Below are 8,371 nucleotides of genomic sequence, written 5' to 3'. Positions count from 1 at the left end.
CTATAAAGAAATAAATTTGTTCAATCTGTTGAAAATAACAGATGTGTTCCTGATGATATAATTTGTTGAGATCAGGAGAAATCTTTACCCATTCTTTGTATAACTTAAGAAATGGTTCAGGCAAGATTTTTATAGTTGGTCCGTGGTATGACCACCAATTCAAAAACCAATTTGGTATGGGATTGACAAATATTTTGGCACATACCTTTATAAACCAAGTATGCTTTTGTCTCTCATTATTATAGAGAAGAACTTTATTAAACGCCTGGATATAATCCCAATAGGTAAAGCTTACCATGACTTTATTTAGACTGAATTGTCTTTCTGTCATTGAGGAAATTCCCCAATCTTCAATATGAATTATATATTTTATAATCATCTTTGAGAAGTTATAAACATTCTCACTTGTATTATAACCTGAAAAGTGTTGGAATTCAACACCTGTGCTTATCAGCAAAATTTCATAATACTTCCGAGTTTTGTATGACTCACCCGGGAAATATAGTCCATTGACTAAGTACCTTTGGAATATCTTCCAAGGTTCTCCTCGTCTTTGTAAGTCCGAGTTTTTCAAGAGAAATATCACTTCTCTTTTTTCAACCTTTTCATAGGTCTTGATGTCATCGACTTCTTCTTTGGCGATCGAGGCAAAAGTATTACTTTGCTTTTGAGTTATAAACTCTTGTAGTTTTGCATATAATGGATCGGTGGTAGGAATATCTTCCAAGTGAATTGAGGATGAAGCTCTTTCTTGAGCTCTGGAATTTAAGTTGTATAAACTTATTCCTCCCTTTTGTATAATCGGAGTAGATGACGATGAAGATCCATATGATGATCTCGTCGTGCTCGGGGATGATCTTCCCCTTCCGTGGGATCCTTTTCCTCTTCCCTTAGTTACCCAAGGGTTTTCCATCCTGCATACAAAGCAACAGTTTTTATTCCCAGTTACTGTCATGATTATCATTTGTTTCTCCTATAGAGATAAAAAGGTCTATTACCATTCCATCTACAATTTTCCAACAAATAAGTTCTTTTACATCTCGATAGAGAGGAAGAACCTTCAAGATAGTAATAAGTCTTTTATTAGTAAAAAAGAGAGATAATGGAATATCACCTATCTCAGAATCGACACTATACTCACTCATTTTGAATGTATTCTCTTGATAAGAAATCAGGGAGGGAGTTATCACAACCTTTCTTATAAAGAATCTCAAAATCAAAAGGTGCTAACTGTGCTTGCCACCTTGCAAACATGAGTTTTGACGCATCATGTTTAAAGTCTTTGTCAAACATATACTTGACTGACTGAGTATCAGTTTTTATTAAAAACTTCTGATTGTAAAGATCGTCCTGAAATTTTAAAACACATTTAACGATAGTTAACATTTCATGAGCTACCGTCGGATATTTTCGCTGAGCATCGCTCCATTTTTCCGAATGAAATCTAATGAGATATTCATGTTTATCATGCGGGTTAATTTGTTTCAGAATTCCACCATAACCCATGTTAGACGCATCCGTCTCTACTATTTTAGGCCAAGCCGAATTGGCAAGAGTTAAACAAGGCAAAGTCTTAACTCTATCCTTGATAGTTTTGACTAGATTCGTGAGACTATCAATCCAAGGCTTCTTATGCTCCTTCTTTAGCTTGTCGTATAAAGGGGCTAAATCTCGAGACAAATTTTTGTAGAATGGGGAAATATAATTTAAGCTTCCCAAAAATCATTGCAACTGCGTTCTGTCAGTAATTATATCCGGAAATTTCGAAGCGAATTCAATGGATCGCTGAATAGGGGTAATCTTTCCCTGGCAAATTAAATGTCCCAAAAACCTAACATCAGTTTGAAAGAGGTTCATTTTAGGTTTTGATATAACCAAACCATTTTGAATGACTATTTTCTTGAAAATATCCAAGAGTTTGATATGAGTTTCCAGAGTTTTTGAATAAACTAAAATATCATCAATATAGACTATGATGAAGTCTAAATAGGGATTAAAAATATCATTCATAATCTTCTAAAATTCAGATAGGGCGTTCTTTAAACCAAACGGCATTACATTCCATTCGTATTGTCCAAATGGAACATTAAAAGCAGTTTTATAAGAATGCTCTTTAAAAACTTGAATTTGCCAATAACCTGATTTTAAATCAAATTTTGAAAATATGTTTGCGTCATATAATCTTGACAGCAAATCTCTTTTATTCGGAATAGGATACCTAATCCATTTTAAAAATTTATTAAGGGGTTTATAATTTATGACTAACCTGGGGACACCTCGTTCTTTTTCTGCTGCATTATTAACATAAAAGGCAGTAGAAGACCAGGGTGATTTGGAAGGTTTTATCAAACCTTTTTGTAACAGGCTATCAATTTCCTTATTGCAGAATTCTACTAGCTCAGAATTCATTTGGCAAGGACGAGATTTCGTGGAAATATTTTCCTCAGAGAAATCTTCTTCGTAAGGAAGAGTTACGATGTGCTTCTTTCGATTCCAAAAAGCACTAGGATGATCAGCTCAGATATCAATAGCCATTTGTTCAGAGATCAATTTAATCTTTTCCTGTACTTTAGTACCTTTCAAAGTATCAAAAATATTTATACTGAACATTTCAAGCTGTAAATAATTAACATGCTTTTGTTTCATTTCAATTAATGTGTTAATATCACGGGAAACAGGTTCAGTGATGAAAGTATAACTAATTTCATTTTCTTTATAAGTGGCTGAAAAACCCTTAGCATTTATCTTAGTAAAAGGATAAATAGCATTTATAAAGGGAGTTCCTAAAATGATAGGAGGGTATAACTGATTTTTTACCAAGAAAAAGAAGTGAGGAATACAAACCTTATTTTGGCAAATACGAGTATTGGATAATTTATACTTTATATCTAAAGCATGACCAGAAGCGGATTTAACCATATGAGTAGTTTTCTCAAAATATTTTGTAGGCACTAGTCCTTCTTGAATGCAGCTTACATCTGCTCCACTATCAATCATGACAATATTGGATATAGAAAAAGAATTATCAATTAAAATAGTACATTTAACATACCATTTATGAGCTGTAACAACTTGCATCATTCCCAAAAACATATTTTGTTTAGGGTCAGTATGTAAAGGTTTAGAAAAAACTTCAATAGGATTATCATCAACCTTGTTTTTTCCTTTGCTATTAGCAGACTCAATTTGAGTAAGACGGTGATCACAAATAATATGATTTTGTTTGAGAAATTTAATTTCTTCTTTTAACTGTTCAATTTCTCCTTTTAAGTCATCAAAAAAAGAATCACGAACCACCATAGTTTGCCTAGATGAAAGTCTATTATTGACTTCGGACAAAGAATAAGGAGCAGAATAAACAAAATCATCTTTACCCTTTTTATCATCAAGAGTGCAGTGAGCCGATGAGCTAGCTTTGCTGGCTGCAAATTGAATAATCTTTTCACGAAGAGTACTATCAGTGACCTCTTTGAGAAGTTCTATGACATTGTCAGAGGTTATGGTGAATAAGTCCATATCTTCGAACTGAGATTGTAACTTGTAGAACTCGCCATGCTCACAATTACAAATATCACCATGACATTTGCAAGTATCACTAGTATCTTGTTGCTGATCTTTAGAGGACTTGGGTTGATCATCCTCTGTTGAATAGCTTGCTTCAGAATCTTCGTAGTCTGACTCGGAACCTGAAGTATAAAGAAAACTATAAACCTTTTCTTGAATATCTTCATCTAGTTCTAGAGCTTTAAGCTTTTCCAATTTACAATTTGGAGCTATATGTCCAAACTTTCCACATTTGTAACACTTGATCTTATCAAGATCTCTTTTTGACCTGTTTTTCGTAAATCTACGAGATTTACGATAAGCTTTTCGCTCTTCTCTTTCTTCTCTAGATCTCCTTCTAGATCCTTTTCTCTTTCAATGAGATTCACGATGATCAGACTTAGAAGTCTCATGTTTGGTACCTTTAGAAGCATCTGGTAATCCAAACTGTGTACAAAAATCTCCTAATTGAGATTTCTCTCTTAGCTTATCCATCTTAAGCTGTCGAGATAGCTTTAACTCATTGCATAAGTTTATGCCTTCTTGAGTGCAAGCTCCAATAAGCTTTCCATAAAATAGAGCCAATAAGTTATATATATATATATATATAACTGTTATAAATCCATTGCATTGTGTGGATTATCCATTAGATTTATCCAAGAATTAATTGGATTCATGTATGGGTACTTTCAAGGTGATAAGAACCTTAAAGGATAACTATGTATCTACTATTTTTGTGACCTTTGGGAGTGATATCTCAACACTATAAATAGAGATATCACTCACCATTTGGAACACAATTTGAATAAGAAGAAGTCTTCTCCTTCATCTACTTCTCGTCTTCTTCTCTTTATGATTATATTATTATGAGCTTGATTTTATAACACGTTATCAGCACGAGACTCTAATATCATTTTGATTTATCCAAGTTGAGTATCACTTCTTAATCTGGTATGTATTCATAACTTTATTCGGATCATCTCTCTTATAGCAGGTATATATGCATATACTCTAAAGAGAAAGTTTTAGAGTTGGCTGTCAGTTTATACTTTGATGCAAATATTTTACTAGTACGTATTTAATGATCATAACAGTCAATATGCACAACAAAATAAGGTTAATTATTTTCTTTCACCCATCTTTATATTGTGTGCAATATAATATTATTAGATAGCACATATAGTAGTTTTTATTCCACAAACAAAAGGTGTAAAATTTTGTCTGTATTGTAATTCGAGTAGTAACTTTGGAAATGACATGCATTTAATTGCATATGTAACTCTTCTATTTTGAAAAATTTAAGAGTAGTACATAGTTAGTTGATAATGTTTTTATTGCTTCTTTTGTTCTATATTAATCACAAAGTGATAATATTTTTTTTAAGAGGCTCAACGGTGAGTCTTATTGCATTTGACTTATTATGTCAGTGACTGAGGGTAACACGGTTGATTCAGGTTCCATCGCACCAAAAGGGCAAGACATCAGGTTAAAGTCCGGATGAACATAATGAAAAATATTTGAGGATAAGACGATAGATTCAAGTTCTATCGCACCAAGAGGGTAAGACATCAATTTGAGTTTTGATGCACCATGATGATAAGATATTGGGTCCAATCTCATAGATTTATGACCTAAGATGACTTTATATGAATAAGACGCTGGATTTAAGTTCTAATGCACCATAATGATGATAAATTGATGACTAAAGCAAAAATAGTATATTTTTAATGAAAAGTTTTGAAATTCGTCCCATTAAATTTGCTCCATTCCTTGAAAAGAATGTGGTAGCGACATATGATAACTTTGAAATCCGCATATTGACTTGCTCCATTCTATCGTATGAATGGTGTAGCGGTGAATAATTAGTCTGAAAGATGACAAATAATTAACGATATGAATAAGGGCGTGAAGGAAGGAATTCTAATAATCATCATTGTGGTAATTATAAAAGGAAGAACAGTATGCGTTCTCCAAATGGTCCTTCAAAATGTGAAGGTAATTTTTATCATCAAAATGGTATGAAAGGTCATTGAACTTGTGGTTGTTGTTGACCTAATAATTTGATAAGTTTATAAAGCTACCATCAAAAGAAAGGAAGATAAAGTGATGGTACACTTGACTTTTCAAAAGTGACGTTAAGGCATGTCATGCAAAAATGATAAATTTTAAGGACATGACAATGAGCTTATAATCAAATTTAAAAAGCACATGATTAGTTCATTCCTTAAAGAGAATGTGACTTGTGAGAAACATGATGAATGTTCGACCATTCTGAAAGTGAATGTGTCAAAATATGAATAAAAAAAATATGAATAAGAACATATTCATGTATGGTTAGAAATATGCCACAACTCAACTCTACGGGAGGTTTGAGAGGAATAAAAATATTTTATTTGACAGAAATGGTCAATGGTATTGTATGTTTATACGTCATAAATATTATGGTATGTTTATTGTGAACTACCGAAAGGGTAAAAGAAAGAAGTAATTCTTGTCTATAAAGGTTGTGGCCATGATCAAAATATATTATTGTGTGACAATACAAATTAGTCATTAGTTGGTGTACCTATGGTACAACAAAAGTAAAGCAAGAAACATGTCTTGCTCGTAATAATTTTGACCATGACAATAATAATATAATTTTCTCCTTGAAGGAGATGCTCACCATATGGATGATGTCATGAAATGTGTGATAGTACACAAAAATTAATTACAAGCTCTAATGAGATGTGTTATTGCCAGAGGAATAATATTGGGGTTGTAGTAAGTCTCAAAAAAACCTTTTTAAGTTTCAGATGAATTGAAAAGAAATATTGAGACTATAAATTACGAAAAGATTTAATATCTTCAGATTACTACAACCGAAACAGGTTATAAAAGCTTACCCATTTTTTCCTCTTGTTTGTTGCACACAAACATGGACATGTTGATCAAATCACATGCGAAAGTAAACTATAAGTGTGCTGGAATAAAGATCGGTTGGCATGATCGGTTGGTCATTCCAATTAAAATATGATGCAAAAATAATTGAGAATTCACATAATTATTTACTGAAGAAATGAAATATTCTTCAAGAATTCTCTTGTGTTGCTTGTTCTCTAATGATTTTATCATTGTATCATTGTACCAACTAAGGTTGAGATTATACTCCCTCTGATTTTTGGAACATATAAAACGGTGAATATGGGCCCGTTCACCTGCCATGTGGACCGTCTGCAACTATATAATAAGTTACATCTATGAGATGGTCACATGTGCTTTGTTTTCAACTTACAAATTAATTTTTGTAAGGTTGTTTGCTCGAATTTCTAAATTAAGAGCACATTTATTACGTTGATAATGCTGGACGGTTTAACAGAAATTGTATGCCTCCAGTTATAGCTAAATCATGGGTATGTGAACGAAACTCCCAAATAAGATTTGGTATGAGATGAATTTATTTAACATGTAACAACACTTGTACGCATCAAGCCAACAAAGGTCCCCTATCAAAATTGGTTCAGGATCAGGAATCAAATAATTTTCATCTAAAATGTTGAATGTGCAGTTATGATTTAATTTCTCCACCACGCACAAAGATGAATTCCCAAATAAGATTGGGATGAATGTTAGATTTTTTAACATTAGGAGGAGAGATGATTGACACCTGAAAATTATGTGTGAGGTTAATTATGAATTATCTAGATCCTCGTTAAAAGAAAATGTGAAATTGAAATTCAAGTGATAATTCATTTGCATAATGTTGCAAATCAATTGCCAGATTAGTTTACTGACCCTATGATATAATTCAGCTGCAAATGCTCCAATGAGAAGTCCTAGAAGGGACAAAGTCTATGATACGCTTGAAGCGTAATAGACCAATCGGTTCCAAATGTAAAATTTCTTGAAGTAGGATAGGAGCACATGATCAATATGGTAATGATCATGAGGCAAGTGCTATAAAAGAGCACCACGACATAACACTTCGTAAAACCTTGAAAAAGATTCAGGTACCTGAAAATGATGAAAAATGAAGAGATCTTGATAAATTATGTCATATTGAAATCGATATCAAATAACCGTCGACAATACCTTTGATATGAAGTAGTGTTTCATGATATAGATTGTGAAGAGGATCTTGAATTCAAATATGTCACATAATGTGGACAAATAAATGATTGGCCAAATAAAATGCATAATTCAAGTATATTTTGTTTCACTTAGAAAAGTGATGTTTTGGATTGATAGTCCATAAATCAAGGTATAATGTCAGTGGGGTACAAATAAATTATTATGTGATGGTATAACCGTAAGATATCAAGTACGGCTTGTGCCTTGGGACATAAAGGTTTCTCACAAATATCCTGACATTATTGGAGATGTTTTCTCCTATGATGGATGCAATGAGATTTGTTAATCTGGCAATATATGAAAACTTGAATGCATATAATGAATAATTATCATGTCTAGCTAGACATTATTGAAGGTTATATGAAAATCCTTGAAGCAATCAAGGTGTCTGAAGCATATAAAAGTTTGAAGGAAACTTTTTCAATAAAGCTTCAAGAATTCTTATATGGATTGAAATAATCAAGGAAGAAAAGGGTACAAAAAGAATGACCCTAATTGTCCTAGCATTTTTATGAAAAGTTCAGGATCTGAATTTGTTATAGTAGTTGTGTATGTTGATGACTTGAATATTATTAACACTCTTAAAGAGATTTTAAAAGCTATTGAGTGTTTGAAAAGGGAATCTAAAATGAAAAGATCCTGGAAAGACAAAATTTAGTCTTGACCTACAGATTGAGAATTTGACGAATGAAATATTTGTCCATCAATCAACATACAC

The sequence above is a fragment of the Solanum tuberosum genome, unplaced genomic scaffold, assembly GCF_000226075.1.
Source record: "Solanum tuberosum cultivar DM 1-3 516 R44 unplaced genomic scaffold, SolTub_3.0 scf00210, whole genome shotgun sequence".
Lineage (NCBI taxonomy): Eukaryota > Viridiplantae > Streptophyta > Magnoliopsida > Solanales > Solanaceae > Solanum > Solanum tuberosum.
Note: the sequence above shows the minus strand (reverse complement) of the source record.